This window comes from Schistocerca gregaria, chromosome 1, assembly GCF_023897955.1.
Source record: "Schistocerca gregaria isolate iqSchGreg1 chromosome 1, iqSchGreg1.2, whole genome shotgun sequence".
In the NCBI taxonomy this organism is placed as follows: Eukaryota; Metazoa; Arthropoda; class Insecta; order Orthoptera; family Acrididae; genus Schistocerca; species Schistocerca gregaria.
In genome coordinates, this window is record NC_064920.1 from 329,311,880 (window position 1) to 329,330,553 (window position 18,674).

The 18,674-nt window shown below is 45.2% G+C and overlaps 1 protein-coding gene across 1 annotated transcript in view; it reads left to right on the top strand.

Moving 5' to 3' along the window:
• LOC126344047 (uncharacterized) overlaps positions 1-18,674 on the top strand; it is a 524,480-nt gene that overhangs the window by 188,118 nt on the left and 317,688 nt on the right. The window lies entirely within an intron of this gene.

Genomic DNA, 18,674 nt, shown 5'->3' on the forward strand with positions numbered 1-18,674 from the left:
TGTAAACAATCGTGCATAAGCAGCGCCTATTAGACGGAGGGGGTCCGACAGCAGATCAGTTCCAGGAATTCCACCGGGTCTGTAGTTCAACCATGCCTAGACGGTCAATACCGCGGCTTGATCGCGTCCCCATTGTTACTTTGAGTCAGAAAGGGCTCTCAACAAGGTACGTGCCCAGGCGTCTCACTGAACCAAAGCGATATGGTTTGTACATGGAGGAGATACAGAGAGACAGGGACCGTCGATGAGATGCCTCGCTCAGGCCGCCCATGGCTGCTGCTGCAGTGTATGACCGCTACCTACGGATTATGTCTCGAAGGAGCCCTGACAGTAACGCCACCATGTTGAATAATGCTTTTCGTGCAGCCACGAAGGCGTTTCCACAGCACTCAAACTGTGCGCAATAGACTGCATGATACGCAAATTCACCCTCGATGTCCATGGCGAGGCCCATCTTTGCAACCACGACACCATGCAGCGCGGAACAGATGGGCCGAACGACATGCCGAATGGACCTCTCAGGACTGGAATCACGTTCTCTTCACCGATGAGTGTCGCATATGGCTTCATTCAGACAATCCTTGTAGGCGTGTTTGGAGGCAACTCGGTCAGGCTGATGCCTTAGACACACTGTCCAAGGAGTGTAGCAAGATGGAGGTTCCCTGATGTTTTGGGGTAACATTATGTGGGGCCGACGTACGCCGATGGTGGTCATGGAAGGTGCCGTAACGGCTGTACGACACGTGACTGCCATCCTACCACCGATAGTGCAACTATATCGGCCGCATATTCGCGAGGCATTCGTCTTCATGGAGGACAATTCGCGTCCCCATCGTGCACACCTTGTGGATGACTGTCTTCAGGATAACGACATCGCTCGACAAGAGTGGCCAGCATGTTCTCCAGACATGAACCCTATCGAACACGTCTTGGATGGATTGAAAAGTGCTGTTTATGGACGACGTAACCCACTAACCACTCTGAGGGAACTAAGCCGAATCGCCGTTAGGAGTGGGACAATCTGGACCAACAGTGCCTTGATATAGTTTTGGATAGTATGCCACGACGAATACAGGCATGCATCAATTCTAGCAGACGTGCTACTGAGTATTGAAGGTTCCTGTATGTACAGAATTTCTGGACCACTACCTCTGAAGGTCTCACTGTACGGTGGTACAACATGCAATGTGCGGTTTTCATGACCAATAAAAAGAGAGTAAATGATGTTTACGTTGATCTCTATTACAGTTTTTTGTACAGGTTCTGGACCTCTCTGAACCGAGGTGATGCAAAACTTTTTTTGTGTGTGTATGTCGGAGGAGTTCTGGCTCATCCTATGCGTCGCTATTGCTGTCCTCGCTGCGTATTCCATTTACTTCATTTCTAAAAGGCTTTTACCAGGTTACACTGTGGGTGACTAGTTGTTGAATATTAAATTTTTAATGTATATTTCTGAACACGCGAGAGTAGGCTATGTATGTGCGTGTGTGTATGCGCATTTGCTAACACATATTGCTTTGTTTCAGTTTTACGACACACCAGAATAGCCGAGAGCGCTAACGCTCTGTTTCCTGGACTCGGGTAGGCGCGCCAGCCCCGGATCGAATCCTCTCGGCGGATTAAGGAAGCCGGCCGGAGTGCCGGCCCGCCTGGATGTGCTTTTGAGGCGGTTTTCCACATCCTACATGTGAATACCGGGCTGGTCCTCACTTCCCGCCTCAGTTACACGGCTTGCAGACATTTGAAACACATTCACACTATTTCATGATTTACACTAGCCACAGACAGCTGGGGTACACTGATTCCATCCCGGGGGAAATCGGATGGCGGCAAGAAGGGCATGCGGCCACCCCTTAAAATTAACCATGCCATTTCCGAACTTAACCCCGCCGACCCTGCGCACAATGCGGGATTCAGGCTGCAGCAAAAACATTGTTTTGTTTCAGTTTTACCCTTTTCGAACAGATAGCTAGTATCAACATGATATACATTTTTCCGACGAGCAGAGTTGCACTGTGCTCCCTTTGCTGAAGCCATTAATAAATACCGTTTTTGCTTTGGGTAACTACGGAAGGAATGATGTGTGCTATCCCTTGCTGCCACTGCCATTATGAAAGACATTGTCATCAACCGACACGAACCACTCGTGCAAGTAGGTAACGAAGTCTATATCGGTTGTTTCGTGGAATAACGACATTTCGCGCAGACAGCAGGAGAAATAATAATACAGTCGTAGCTTGTCAGTTAATTCCATTCTCATATGTTCCCCAAAGCCGGTTTCCATTCCTCTCTCTGCCGTACCAGAGTCTTAATTACCAGTACAGTAACCAGTTGCTGTTCTGTGACTTTCTAACTGCCTTTAGGGCAATTTCGAAGATCACTCATTGGGAAAGTCACCTTTGGGTTTCGTGCTAAGTGGAAACGGAGAAAGAACGAAGGCGCCGCCGCGGCAGAGACACTGCTACTTGTTAGCGTACGTCTGCTGGGGGGCTAGTCGGCACGTGGGGCGGCAGGCGGCAGGTGGCTGTTGTGTTAATTAGAGCACACGCGCCGCCGCTCAAGGGCGGCGGCCGCCCCTGCCTTTGTTTGCCCAGCTGCTGCTCCAGTCATACCTTCCCGCGACCTGGTCCTCCTGGCGAACGAAAAGAAGCCACACGCTTAACCGTTGACCAGTCGGTTAACCATTGGTGCTGAAGATCATCTATTCCGATGAGGGATCAATGTAAAGAATACGTGATTAGAGGTAAGTCCTTCATTGGATGAGTCACGGTCAGCATTTAAGAAAAATTGTAGCTCTAATATGGGGACGGATCCCAGGTTACCCGAGAGTGCTAACGCGCTGCTTCGTGGACGAGGGTAGGCGCGCCGGCCCCGGATCGCATCCGCCTGGCGGATTAACGACGGGGGCCGGTGTGCCGGCCAGCCTGGATGTGGTTTTTAGGCGGTTTTCCATATCCTCCTAGGTGAATATCAGGCTGGTCCCCACGTTCCGCCTCAGTTACACGGCTCGCAGACATCTGAACACTTTTGCACTATTCCATGGAATACACTAGTCGCAGACAGTTGGGGTACAGTAATTTCTTCCCAGGGGGTGCGCGGTGACCACAGGAAAGTTACCCGGCCACTCCTTACACTTACATTGCCACATCTGATTAACCATGCCGACCCTGTGTATCCACGGGAAAAAAAGGCACAAGCAAAAGAAAGAAAGAAAAGAAAGAATAAGGGAACGGATCGAACACGACGTCCAAGAAGAGAGAGCGCCAGGATTGACGAGGGGCAACGGCCGTTCACTGGGAAGGTATTCACCCCTTCTATTAACGCGTTCTGAAATTTTTGACAAGCTATGGAGCTAAATGATCTACAGACCTGAAACGTCACCCTAGAAAAATTAATGAATTACTGTGATGATAAGCCTCTTACATTATTTGATTTTCAAACAGCTGAGCAGAACTGAACGTACTCAGACATTTCGCTCTTTACTTATTCTGATCAACACTAAACTGACACGAAATATTTTTAGCACTACGCAATCTGACTTTCAAAAATCCCTACAAAAGATTGGCCCTGACTAACAATAATCTATACCTTTCATCAATCACTTACCTCACAAAAATCTTCGTTACTCGAACTACTGCAATACAGCGAGCGCCACTACTGCCAGCTAAATAAAATATTCAAACTACTGAAGGCACTGACTACTGATAGGCATAATTAGCAAATGAAAGATTTTGATAGAGAAAAAACAATGTATTTACATTATAGTGCTCAAAAGTCATAATATATATGTAGCAGTTCATGATCCAGTCTTAAAAATTTACTGTTTCTAATGGACGCACGTCCAGATCATCCGCTCTCAAAACTCCGCCATTTCTCTCCCAACATCCACCACTGCTGGCGACTCACCTCCAACTGCGTAACGCTACTCATCAAAGAACAAAATGAAATCTATGAACGTCATAAGATAAACTATGTCCACTACCGACACCTGGGGTTACAGAATTCCGCATATTTGTTGGCAAGCGTACATCGGTACCACAGAAAGATGCATCAACACCCTTGTACTCGATCAGTAAAGGAACTGCCCGCTCAAGATGCTGACAAGTCGGCGAGAGACCATGCTTTCTGAGATGTCAACAATGAAATAAAATTGGTGGGGACTATTTTTTTAAACAAATACATCACGTGCAGAGGCTACAGACATTAAAAAATTTTACTAACTGGAAAGAAGAAGATGTTAGATAAACTAAGGATGTCGAGTTTGCGTCAACAGATTGACTTATCGATTCCTGTTAAGCGAGAACGTTGGCGCCAATCAAGCATAATTACACAGTCAGTATCGCGTGACGAGTGGATCTGCCCTGTATAAAGCGTCTATAAATTTAGGTCCTTTCGAGCCCTTTATGAAGCTGCCGTTTTTCCTACGACGGTGACTCCTTCAGTCGGAGACGAAACATTAGGGAATAGTTTCAAATATCCATCACATTCTCCCGGGATTGAACTTGTAACTGATGAAATGGAAAGTGTTACACAATGAAGCTCCAGTGAAGTATTTCACTGATGGTTTTTTTGTCAGTAACTGTCACCCAGAAGCAACTTTTTAATTTCAAACAAATAACAAAATAAGGAAATAGCTACGGAACTGTTCTCCCCTACACTAACGGAGAAGAAAAGCGTTACATAATGAAGCACTCTGAGGAGATGTTCGTCAGTAACCGGTACTAAATGTTGAACTTAGATTTAATTAACTTCCAATCTCCATCGTCGTCCACCTCCGTAGCGCAGCGATAGCGTCACAGCTTACCACGCCAGGGTCCCGGGGTCGATTCCCGGCGGGAGGACTGTGTGTTGTGTGTCCTTCTTTATTATTTTCATCATCACTGACATGCAAGTCGCTGAAGTGGCGTCAACTAAAAAGACTTGCAACACGGCGGCCGACCCCGGTCTGCTTTCGGCTGCGTTGGGGCGAGGACGTCCGCTGAGCCCCGCCGTGCGCGAGCGTGAGCGCTTGCTTGTGTTTACCTTCTCGCGGCGCGAGTTGTATTCGTTCCAAGTTCAGTGTAACTATGGCACACATATGGCGCCACGATACGATCAAAATTACTTTCCAACCAGATCACTCGCGTCCTCGAGCCTATGAAGTAGAACAGTTCATACTCGACGATCTACGTTTAGATCCAGCGACTGTCGTCAGAATACATTTTTCTATAACGGCGAGCGTGGTTTATGTTAAAATGACCAGTGCAGAGGTCTGCTGGACAGTGGTATCTAAATACGCGAACTCACTCAGATTCAAACATTCTGACGGGCATATCGGTGCAGTGACGGTGAATCATGCAGGCATGGGCCTGAGGACTGTAAGGGTTTTTGAGCTCCCCTTCGAGATTCCAGAAGAAGTTGTCAAGGACGCTTTCCGACCATATGGCAATGTCATCAGCTAGGTTTGCAGAAAAGTGGCAATCTTTTTCGACGTATAAGGTCTAGAATGATGAGCACCAAATTAAACTTGCGCTCAAGAAACATGTGCCGTCCTATTTGAACATCGGTGGCTGTCGTGCAATCATAATGTACGACGGTCAACCGCGTACCTGTTCCGGATGTGGGCAGGAAGGGCATGTTCGATCGAGCTGCTTACAACGTAAAATTACGCAGACACCAGTGGGAGACTCCGTTTCCCCGACGGGGACGACAATCCTGCCCCTCACGTACGCTCAGACGACGATGCGAACCATAGATGAGGACGAATCGGGCTATCGGGCACATCCATCGACGTCAGGCGGACCAAGAGAGGAAGAGGAAGAACCCCCGATATCAATCCATCTGTCGCCCCTCCACAGCAAGAACAGCAACAACAGTCCCATGGAATCCAGACGCAACATAACATTCAGGACGAGATGGACGTGGACGCGAACATTCTCCCGACCGCGGCTTTCCTAGCGGAAGTTGATACGACGCTGGATTGCCTCCCACATTCGGATACGGATGTCCACGTTCGAAAGCAACGTTCGCCTCGACGACGCAAGCGACGTCGGCCGACCCCTTCTGACGATTGCCTCCTACACTCAGCAGGTCAAGAGTGTACTGTACTGTACTTCCCAAGTGCAAGAGCAATGGCCGTAACTGTCAACGGTGTACGGCTCATAAATATAATGCCCCTTCAGGATCAGGGAGACGGAGAGATCGGCCCCGCTTTTTTTCGGAAGATATTACGCGTCTATTTGTGGGCCGCATAGACGATTTGGTGATGGGAGGAGATTTTAACTGTACCTTATCTCCGTCTGATCAGCAGCCACATCACGTCCCATGTGTGGAATTGGAAATGCTAGTGTCCTAGGGGTGGGAAATTGCCCCTAAAGGCGGAAGAATCAGCAATGATCAACGACATGAGGATGCAGAAGGCAATGGAAACCACTGCATTAAAGACACGTAACGTGTATCCACAGGACATGTGGCCTGTAGTTGAAGAAGTGTCATGATGATCTCTCCATTGTTAAAAGATTCCGGAATAGTCCCCCATTCGGATCTCCGGGAGGGGACTGCCAAGGGGGAGGTTAACATGAGAAAAAAGATTGAATAATCAACGAAAGGATAATGTTCTACGAGTCGGGGCGTGGAATGTCAGAAGCTTGATCGTGGTAGGGAAACTAGAAAATCTGAAAAGGGAAATGCAAAGGCTCAATCTAGATATAGTAGGGGTCAGTGAAGTGAAGTGGAAGGAAGACAAGGATTTCTGGTCAGATGAGTATCGGGTAATATCAACAGCAGCAGAAAATTGTATAACAGGTGTATGATTCGTTATGAATAGGAAGGTAGGGCAGAGGGTGTGTTACTGTGAACAGTTCAGTGACCGGGTTATTCTAATCAGAATCGACAGCAGACCAACACCGACAACGATAGTTCAGGTATACATGCCGACGTCGCAAGCTGAAGATGAACGGATAGAGAAAGTGTATGAGGATATTGAAAGGGTAATGCAGTATGTAAAGGGGGACGAAAATCTAATAGTCATGGGCGACTGGAATGCAGTTGTAGGGGAAGGAGTAGAACAAACGGTTACAGGAGAATATGGGCTTGGCACAAGGAATGAAAGAGGAGAAAGGCTAATTGAGTTCTGTAACAAGTTTCAGCTAGTAATAGCGAATACTTTGTTCAAGAATCACAAGAGGAGGAGATATACTTGGAAAAGGCCGGGAGATACGGGAAGATTTCAATTAGATTATATCATGGTCAGACAGAGATTCCGAAATCAGATACTGGATTTTAAGGCGTACCCAGGAGCAGATATAGACTCAGATCACAATATAGTAGTGATGAAGAGTAGGCTGAAGTTCAAGACATTACTCAGGAAGAATCAATACGCTAAGAAGTGGGATACGGAAGTTCTAAGGAATGACGAGATACGTTTGAAGTTCTCTAACGCTATTGATACAGCAATAAGGAATAGCGCAGTAGGCAACACATTTAAAGAGGAATGGACGTCTCTAAAAAGGGCCATCACAGAAGTTGGGAAGGAAAACATAGGTACAACGAAGGTAGCTGCGAAGAAACCATGGATAACAGAAGTAATACTTCAGTTGATTGATGAAAGGAGGAAGTACAAACATGTTCCGGGGAAATCAGGAATACAGAAATACACGTCGCTGAGGAATGAAGTAAATAGGAAGTGCAGGGAAGCTAAGACGAAATGGCTGCAGGAAAAATGTGAAGACATCGAAAAAGATATGATTGTCGGAAGGACTGACTCAGCATACAGGAAAGTCAAAACAACCTTTGGTGACATTAAAAGCAACGGTGGTAACATTAAGAGTGCAACGGGAATTCCACTGTTAAATGCAGAGGAGAGAGCAGATAGGTGGAAAGAATACATTCAAAGCCTCTATGAGGGTGAAGATTTTTCTGATGTGATAGAAGAAGAAACAGGAGTCGATTAAGAAGAGATTAGGGGTCCAGTATTAGAATCGGAATTTAAAAGAGCTTTGGAGGACTTACGGTCAAATAAGACAGAAGGGATAGATAACATTCTATCAGAATTTCTAAAATCATTAGGGGAAGTGGCAACAAAACGACTATTCACGTTGGTGTGTAGAATATATGAGTTTGTCGACATACCATCTGACTTTCGGAAAAGCATCATCCACACAATTCCGAAGGCGGCAAGAGCTGACAAGTGCGAGAATTATCGCACAATCAGTTTAACAGCTCATGCATCGAAGCTGCTTACAAGAATAATATACAGAAGAATGGAAAAGAAAATTGATAATGCCCTTGGTGACGATCAGTTTGGCTTTAGGAAAAGTAAAGGCACGAGAGAGGCATTTCTGACGTTACGGCTAATAATGGAAGCAAGGCTAAAGAAAAATCAAGACACGTTCATAGGATTTGTCGACCTGGAAAAAGCGTTCGACAATATGAAATGGTGCAAGCTGTTCAAGATTCTGAAAAAAGTAGGGGTAAGCTATAGGGAGAGACGAGTCATATACAATATGTACAACAACCAAGAGGGAATAATAAGAGTGGACGATCAAGAACGAAGTGCCCGTATTAAGAAGGGAGTAAGACAAGGCTGTAGCCTTTCGCCCCTACTCTTCAATCTGTACATCGAGGAAGCAATGATGGAAATAAAAGAAAGGTTCAGGAGTGGAATTAAAATACAAGGTGAAAGGATATCAATGATACGATTCGCTGATGACATTGCTATCCTGAGTGTAAGTGAAGAAGAATTAAATTATCTGCTGAACGGAATGAACAGTCTAATGAGTACACAGTATGGTTTGAGAGTGAATCGGAGAAAGACGAAGGTAATGATAAGTGGTAGAAATGAGAACAGCGAGAAAGTTAACATCAGGATTGATGGTCACGAAGTCAATGAAGTCAAGGAATTCTGGTACCTAGGCAGTAAAATAACCAATGATGGACGAAGCAAGGAGGACATCAAAAGCAGACTCGCTATGGCAAAAAAGGCATTTCTGGCCAAGAGAGGTCTACTAATATCAAATACCGGCCTTAATTTAAGGAAGAAATTTCTGAAGATATACGTCTGGAGTACAGCATTGTATGGTAGTGAAACATGGACTGTGGGAAAACCGGAACAGAAGAGAATCGAAGCATTTGAGATGTGATGCTATAGACGAATGTTGAAAATTAGGTGGACTGATAAGGTAAGGAATGAGGAGGTTCTAGGCAGAATCGGAGAGGAAAAGAATATGTGGAAAACACTGATAAGGAGAAGGTACAGGATGATAGGACATCTGCTAAGACATGAGGGAATAACTTCCATGGTACTAGAGGGAGCTGTAGAGGGCAAAAACTGTAGAGGAAGACAGAGATTGGAATACGCCAAGCAAATAATTGAGGACGTAGGTTGCAAGTGCTACTCTGAGATGAAGAGGTTAGCACAAGAAAGGAATTCATGGCGGGCCGCATCAAACCAGTCAGTAGACTGATGACCAAAAAAAAAAAAAAAAAAAAGTGCGTGACCTCCACCTGACCGACACGTGGCGCCACATCCATGGCCCAGCTCCTGGTTACATCCATTATACAAGTCATCCGTCCAGTCGTTTAGATAGGATTTACGTCACAAGAATCCTTTCGACGGCGACGAGAGGAGCAGAGCTCTGGTCCACTGCATTCACCGACCACACAGCCTACAATTGCACCATTGTTCACCAACCTGCACGTGTGTGGCGCAGTAGGCCCCCCTGGAAACTGAACGTCACCCATCTGGACGAGCCGGCATGTAAAGGTGCTATCGAAGAGACATGGAACGCGTCCTTACAGCGTCGTAGTCGTTACCGATCGACCCTCAGTTGGTGGATTGAATGTGCGAAGCCTGCTCTTAGGCGCACCTTCATGGCTTACGGCCGGGAAGCGGCATGGAGGAGGAGCACGTAAAACTTTTATTACACCGTCCTACGGGAATGTCTTGCTATGGAGCCTTCACCTGACCAGCAGATCACACTCAATCGCGAGAAAGCGCAGCTCATCTCCTTAGCACGCCATCATTTGCAAGGCGCTGTTATACGGTCGCGTGCTCCAGACATGATAAAATCAGAAAATCCATCTATGCACCATGTGCTCCTAGAACGCAGGAGTCGCCGTAGGGCAGTGGTAACCGACATGATAACGGACGACAGTCGACACGTTGCAGAATAAGCAGATATAGCAGAAGCCTTCCATGGGCATTACGCTCACCTTTATTCAGCAGCGCTCCCTGATATGGCGACGGTAGAAACCGTTTCAGCACATGTCCACGTTACAGTTCCACCAGACATGGTACCGACTTTACTGGGAGAAGTGACAGAAGAGGAAGTGCTCGACGCCATTGGTAAAGATGCTCCCCATAAATCACCAAGAATCGACAGATCACCATTAGAGTTCTATCGAACCTTTAAACAACTGTTGGTACCGTGTTGGGTTGAAATTTGTTAGGAATTGATGTTCCCGGATATACTGTTGCCTGCACCGTTCTTGGAAAGACTGATGGTCCCCATCCATAAGCCGAAGGGACGGAATCACGTCCCCGGTTATCGACCCTTGACGTTATTGAACAGCGACTTCAAGATCTTTTCGAGGCTGCTATCAGAACGTATTCGTGGCACACTATTGCACGTCCTGTCCAGCGATCAGACGTCCTTGGGGGGACCCAACAACATCAGAACTGCGTTATGTCGTTACAGAGATCTCATCTCTCTTGCACGGGTGAGACTTTTACCGGCAGCCCTGGCGTCTATCGACTTTAGCCAGGCTTCTGACCGTGTGGGCCACGCTTTCCTCACGGACGTTCTACGGCGCATGGAATACCCCTTAGAACTTTTGCTGTGTGATCTCCGAGACAGGCTCACTGGGTTACAGTTCGGCGGCTCCATCTATCACTGAGCCGCATATGCGGATGATTTGATGATCGTCATACGTGGAGCTGGCGATATGACGGCGGCTTTGGACTGGATTGCAACCTACAGTACAGCTTCTGGCAGCCAAATCGACGATGACAAGTCCGTCGCCTTGAGCATCGGGATTGGACTACCGCAGGAACACATTGCCCCCTTACGCTTCAGTGATACTGTCCGCTGCTTGGGCTTAGATTTCATGAACGACATGCGATGCGCGAGGACGCTCAATTATCGACGCCTTCTTAACCAAATTCGGGCCGGAATTGCAAATCAGCGCTTGCGATCTTTCAACATCGTTCAGCGGGCGTACTATGCCAATGTATACCTTGCGTCCCGCATACCGCATGTCGCTCAAACGCTACCCATTCCGAACCCCTTGGCGCGTAGCATTATGGCAACGCTGGGATACTTCGTCAACGCTGGTATGTTACTGAAGATCAGATACGTATCTCTTACCCACCCTAAGGAAGAAGGTTGTCTCGGCCTAGTTAACGTCCACGATGGGGCCATTGCCCTCTATGTTAGCTCACATTTATGTCTGAGGCGTCGTTGTCCTACAAGCCTCATGAGTTTGCTTCTGACGGCGCTACAACCTGCTTCACTAAGAGCGCTGGTGCCACAACAGGACATCCCAGCGCCCCTCTTTTATATAGGACGTTTCTATTTAGAACAAATTTATTCCAGTGTAGCGCTCACGACACCACAAATGGCCACGACTAGACGCCTATATCACGACATGCTGCTACGCCGCCCCCTAAATGTGGCCGAACTAAAATATCCTGACGTACGGTGGCGCGTGGTGTGGAAGACTGCACACAATGCCATTCTTGATTCCGATGTTGTTTCCCAATGGTACGTAGTCATTAATGGGAAGCTGGTGACACAAGACCGTCTCTACAATAACCACATGGCAGAATCTCCGAATTGTGTGGGTTGTAATATAGTAGATTCTGACGAGCACCACCTCAGCAGTGGAGAGGCGGAACCGGTTTGGCACCTAGTTCGACAGATGCTGGTGTATCTCTTGCGAGTTAGGCCGGAGCATGTATCTGCACGCACGTTATTGTTTCCGTATGAGATATTTTACCCCAAGACTCGGACCAACTCCGTCACTTGTATACGTGGACAAACGGTCCATTACCTCTATAGTGACGGACACAAGAATTTACTTGACTTCTGGCTCTATATGCAAGAAAGACATCATGCTATTTCTGGGCATACCAGATATCGACAATGCTTCGCAAACTACCTATGGAGTGCCTTTCACATTCCGTCGTGTAGCTGGAATGTTCCAGGCAGTGGTAGATGAGGTCAGAACGAACTGCAAACGATCATATATTGAACTATCTTTATCAGTGGGCTCAATCGCTGGGAAGCCTAACTACGAAGTGGTAGCATTATTTTCACGTTATTTATGTTTACTATCTTCGATGGTGTCTTCATTCTGTTTTAGTTTTCAAGGCTTGATATCTATATAAATAAAAAAATAAACAAAAAAATAAAAAAAATAAAGCTACCTTCCGCACCTTACAAGAAATACACTTCCCCCCTTCCTTTCATCGTGTTTTGGTGGGTTGACGCACACACGTTAGTCCCGTATAGTGTAGTTTCTTCACATTTTAGATGGGGGGGGGGGGGGGGCTGAAGAGGTTAGAGGTCATTTTTGTTTGGCAGGGACACAAGCGGCGGTGCTCCGTAGGGATGGCTATGATCCCCTAAGGGGATATCCTGGCCAATAAATGCCATAAGATCATTTCATTTTTAGCTCCATCGTCAACATCAGTATGAGACGTGCCCTCCGAGGACACGAATACATTCTTGCATTTATTTTGACATGGAAGGAAATATCTCTGCTTCTCTGAGTGTCATTTTAAAAAAATAATATAGTAATAATTATTATTTGAATATTAATAGTAGTAATTATTTCTTTGCCAGGAAGGCTAGATGTTCGAATTATCAGCTAATTATGTATTGTGTTTGAACATAGTTTTGCGATGTGAATGAGAGTTAACTCCCTAAGCCCTTTGACTGGAAACTGTGAATACGTTTTGATAACTTTTGATTAAGTGACGTCAAAACAGAAGAGAAATAACTCTAATAATATTATGATTACAGTTCCCTTAGATATTTCTCCTCTCTCTCTCTCTCTCTCTCTCTCTCTCCTCTCTCTCTCTCTCTCTCTCTCTCTCTCTCTCTCTCTCTCTCTCTCTCAATGACTAATAGCGCCAAATTACCATTTTCCAGACGCTGACCAGCAATCAGCAGACTAGCTCTGTATTCAGGGTGGTTACGGTATTATAAATAATTAATGGTCACTCTCTTGAATTATCACAGATATTCCTCAATATATACCAAAAGTATAGTTAAGACTCATGTGATTATAGCACCAGATAATATTTCGTAGGTCAGTTCAATGTGAAGTAATAAAAACCGTAACTCCTGATCGTGGTTTCGTCTCGAATACTAATATAAGATAATAAGCATAATCTTTTGCAGATGAAATCTTACTCTAGAACTAGAATACTGTGTCCAGGCCTATCTGCCTGGGATGCTATATCGTAACCTTGAGAAAATCTGAAAGTGACATATACTGAATAAATCGTAGCCGCCGCGTAGCTCATGGAATCTGAAAGAACGTTTAGTGTCCTAAACTGCGGCCCGTCTCGGAGCTGAAAGAAAATTACTAATTGTATGCTAGTATGGCGCTTAACAATGGTCAATGTTCCGTTAAGGCCACGTCTACTCAGGACAAGCAAGGTTTAGGTTAAAAAATAATTATGTACAATACACAAGTTTGAAGTCATGAACGACAATATTTTAGTTTCGTTTAAAACTTACATAGACTGTTACAGCAAGATGAACCTCAGATAATCGTTCTTTCCCCTTCGAGTCCAAGAACAGAAGTCCACCAGAATAGAAAGTTCAGACACAGAATCTTGAAGGTTCAAAAATGGTTCAAATGGCTCTGAGCACTATGGGACTCAACTGCTGTGGTCATTAGTCCCCTAGAACTTAGAACTACTTAAAGCTAACTAACCTAAGGACATCACACACATCCATGCCCGAGGCAGGATTCGAACCTGCGACCGTAGCAGTCGCACGGTTCCGGACTGCGGGCCTAGAACCGGGAGACCACCGCGGCCGGCGAATGTCCATGGAATATTCATCAAGGCATACGTTGCAACATAATGCATTTGCTTGCTCTCTGGCATACATCGCGAGCTATTCATACAATAATTATCAGTATATGGCATTTACAAACTTCAAATTCATGACCACCCCAGGAGATGCAGTACACTGTGAGAACAGCGGTATAGGGTCTTGCATTATCCAGCTCGAATACGCCATCTGGTGCTCCGGTCATGGAAGGTGTGCCAACAGCTTTTGCTTTTAAAATCTAATACTGGGGAGCTTTTACGCTCCCTTCAACAATTAAGAAATTAGTCCTGTTGTCCTAGCCGTTGGCTCCAAGTTTCGTAATTTCATGAGTGAGATGGGGAAAGTTCTTGAGGATTGCTGCTTCCTACGACCTTTGGCCTGGTCGTCTATGGAGACTCTTGCGTCGATCTGACCGCCCAAACAGAAACCGCAGAGATCCACTTAGTGCATCAACTACACCTTACGAGTCTCTGTTGTTATTTGTATGGTGTCAGTGATTTAATACACGTGACAACTCGAGATCTCAAACCAGCTTCAAAGTCCAATAATCGTTAACCAACGATTTGTGGTGCTACTTTGAAGCTAACCTCTGCCGAATTTGAGCTCTTGTCTTCCGTCGTTTCGTCAGACCTATTCGAACAGTCCGACTTCCTTCCCATGGTGCAGACACTTGGGTACTGTTCTTTCCACGCCGTTGTCCTGAGTCCAGCCTGCGACGTAGTGTCCTGTAGTACTTACACTAAAGCGAACTGTGAGTGGAAAAATCGTTGTGATTCTCTCATGTCCCTGTAGCTAATGATTCAACTTTTTATCAAAGCCGGAAAGATGCCGATAGGCTGTACGTACCTGTGTGCGGGACTTGATGCTTTGTCGTTTCCGCCTTAAAAAATCCAGTAACGTTAGATGCTCCCTATAATCATCATGTATCGGATACCATTCATCTGTGGAAATAGCTTTTTCTGTAATGAAAATCACGCAAGGATGGTATTTTAATTAAACTATCCAACAGGCCTAGAAATACTGAAGTATCCGTTTGGCAGCGTTCGATCAAGTTCATGATGCATCGCTTTCCATTTTCGTCCCATTATTTAGTCATTTTCAATTCCCAGCTGTTTTCATATGATGTTATTCATGAGTAAAATGAATTCTTCGACTGTGTTGATCATCGTCATGTCAGGTCCATTGTACGTTGTTTTTATTATGCTGCAGTTCCTGCGGTAGCAATAGAATCATCCATGTAAGTATGGAGATGAGACTTACATTGAATGACATTACTGTCATAAAAGTTATGATGATTGGACTGATGTCCTCATCATGTATTTTTAAGTATGCTACCGGTGCCAGAATTATATCACCATCATCATCATCATCAGAATTTTCTTCCGTCCAGTGAGGTAGGAACTTTCGTGAACAATATACTTCCATTGATCTGTTGTGGTATAGGTTTTCTCTCTCTCCATTTCATCGCCACGTTACTCCTCTCGTCTTCAGTTCTTCATTAACCGGCTGCGACCGTACCTTCTTGCCCCTCCAGTCGGTCTTTTTCCTGGTAGCTCCATCTCCACTGACGTAGAGTGAGCGTCGGGTGCATTCGCTTCACGTGACCTACCCATACAGTACTTGTTCCGTCCTCCATCGTCAAGGACCCCTGCAGGTCTCTCCTTACGTTCCGACATTGTCTCGCCTTGTTTCTTGCTGATCTGACTTAAGGATCTTCATTTCTCTAAGGACCTTCACATGTTTATATCTGACTGTCTTCCCTCTTATTTATGACACAGGTCTCCAGACTATACACTTCATGATTGCCAGGAGATTTCCGCTCATCTCTGAGCGGCACTCCTTTGTTCCAGATTAAATTTTGGTAAAAGAAGCTGGATCCTTTTGATACTCTGCTAAAGACTTCTAGTTTGGCACTTCGATCACTAGATATGACGCTACTTACTTAATGGACACTTTTCTCGCATTGAACCTTCTCTCATCAGCAAAAGCAAAAGCATCGAGATCTTCATTTTCCACATCCTTGATTTCTTTCATGGTTGTGTCTGAAAGTGTAACGAAGAATGACATGGAAAGCGAACTGCCTTGCTAAAAACCTCGTAAGTCATCTTGCTCTTCCACCTTCTGCTTGTACAATGTTTTCACAGCCTTCATGCAGTACATGAAATTTTTAAATTAGGAGTCAAAAAGTAGTCTCAAGAATTCCCATACTTTATCCCTTGGTACAATGTCATATGCTTTTATGCTATTATTAGGTTCTTTCCTTCTTCCCAGAATTGTACATCCAAATAAAAATTATGATTTACTTTCCTCCTGAAAATTTCAGGAAAAATATGGAACAGAGTGCGAGACCGGGACTCGAATCTAAGTCTTTGGATCAGTCTGTCTGTTTCTTCGCTTTTTTTGTCAACACCACTGTGCAACTGTCGCAGGATATGTCCCAAATTCCATCTATGAAAACTACCGGAGGACGGGCAATCTTCTGACACAAAACGCTGCCGGCAACAACTCAGGTAGGCAAGCACGACTCACAGCGCGCTCTCTCACCTTGAACAAGATAGAGTATTTACTCACGAGAGGCAAAAGTCCCAGGTTCGAGTCCGGATCGGGCACAAACTTTTAATCTGTCAGAAAACTTAATTCTGGATACTTTGCCTATGATTCCAAGAAATACTACTGTTATTATTGAAGCCTAACTTTTCCGAAAGATGTATTTTTTGCGGTATACTTCGGCGGAGACATGGTCTCCTCGGTATCTGTATGGAGGTCTGTGTGCTTACCCACATGCTTCGTGGTCACATATCGACGTAACAGTGGCTGAGGTCACTCACATGTTTTCTACTGTTATTATTATTATGAAATTAAATGTGTGGCTAGGGCCTCCCATTGGGTAGACCTGTCGCCTGGTACAAGTCTTTTTAGCCGGCTGGTGTGGCCGAGCGGTTCTAGGAGCTTCAGTCTGGAACCGCGTGACCGCTACGGTCACAGGTTCTAATACTGCCTCGGGCATGGATGTGTGTGCTGTCCTTAGGTTAGTTAGGTTTAAGTAGTTCTAAGTTCTAGGGGACTGATGACAACAGATGTTAAGTCCCATAGTGTTCAGAGCCGTTTGAAACATTTGAGCCAAGTCTTTTTAGGTTACGCCACTTCGGCGACTTGCGTGTCGATGGGGATGATATGATGATGAAGACAACACAACACACAGATGATGAGCGGAGAAAATCTCCAACCCAGCCGGGAATCGAACCCGGGCCCCTTTGGCTGGCATTCTGTCGCGCTGACCACTCAGCTATCGAGGCGGACTATTATTATTATTATTGTTGTTATTATTATTAGCACCATATCGCTGTACTGTTGGGTCTAATTTCATTGTTGGGAACAAACACAGAAAAACAATTTTCTGAAGTATAATAGGTATTAAAGAAATCTCTAGTTTGTTGTGATTGAAGCTATATATACAGTATTCTTTAAATATGACTGCATATTCATATTATTATACTAAAAAAAGTCAACCCCGAAATGGTGCTTTCACTCTGAGACATGTTTCCTTACAAATTATATAGTGCAGCCATCATCGTCCTGTTTTAGATTTTACTACGCAAATCCAGTTTTCGGCTAGCGGCTAGCCATTCTCAATGCACCATTTTCTACTCTCGATGCATATAAGTCTCTGCCTGGGCGTCAGTCACATTTCTTTGAATATTCAAAGGATTTATATGCATCGAGAACAGAAAATGGTGCATTGCGATTGGCTAGCCACTAGCCGAAATGTGGATTTGCGTAGTAAAATCTAAAACAGAGCGATGATGGCTGCACTATATAATTTATAAGAAAACATGTCTAAGAGGACGACAGACTCATGCACTCTATAATTTATAAGCCACATAAGAGTCGCTGAGTGCACCCACTTTCCGAATGGAAGGTAATATAATATGTTTTCTTTCTTTTCTCTTTTTATTTTTGTCTTTGATCATCATGTCTTTTGAGTGGTTTGATGCGGCCCACCACCAATTCCTCTCCTATGCCAGCCTTTTCATCTGAAAGTAGTATTTGCAACCTATGTCTTCAGTTATTTTCAGGATGTATTCCAATCTCTGTCTTTCTCTCTAGTTTCTGCTATCTACAGCTTCCTCAAGTACCATGGAAGTCATTCCCTGATACCTTAACAGATGTCCTACCATGCTGTCCCTTCTCTTTGTCAATGTTTTCCACATATTCTTGTCTTCTCCGATTTTGAACAGAACCTCCTAATTCCTTACCTTACCCGTGCACCTAATTCCTAAGGTATGGTTCAAATGGCTCTGAGCACTATGGGACTGAACTTCTGAGGTCATCAGTCCCCTACAACTTAGGACTACTTAAACCTAACTAACCTAAGGACATCACACATATCCATGCCCGAGGCCGGATTGGAACCTGCAGTTCCGGACTGTAGCGCCTAGAACCGCTCGGCCACTCCGGCCGGCCATAAGGTATGTACCACTTCCTTTAAAACGATGTTAGTGGCAGTCTAAGCACGCGACTGTGTATACACTAAAAATATTACAGATGCATATGGCATAGAATAAACAGCAAGTTTTTAGAGACGTACTCACACGGAGAGGGGGATGAACCGCGGCTGTAGCGCAT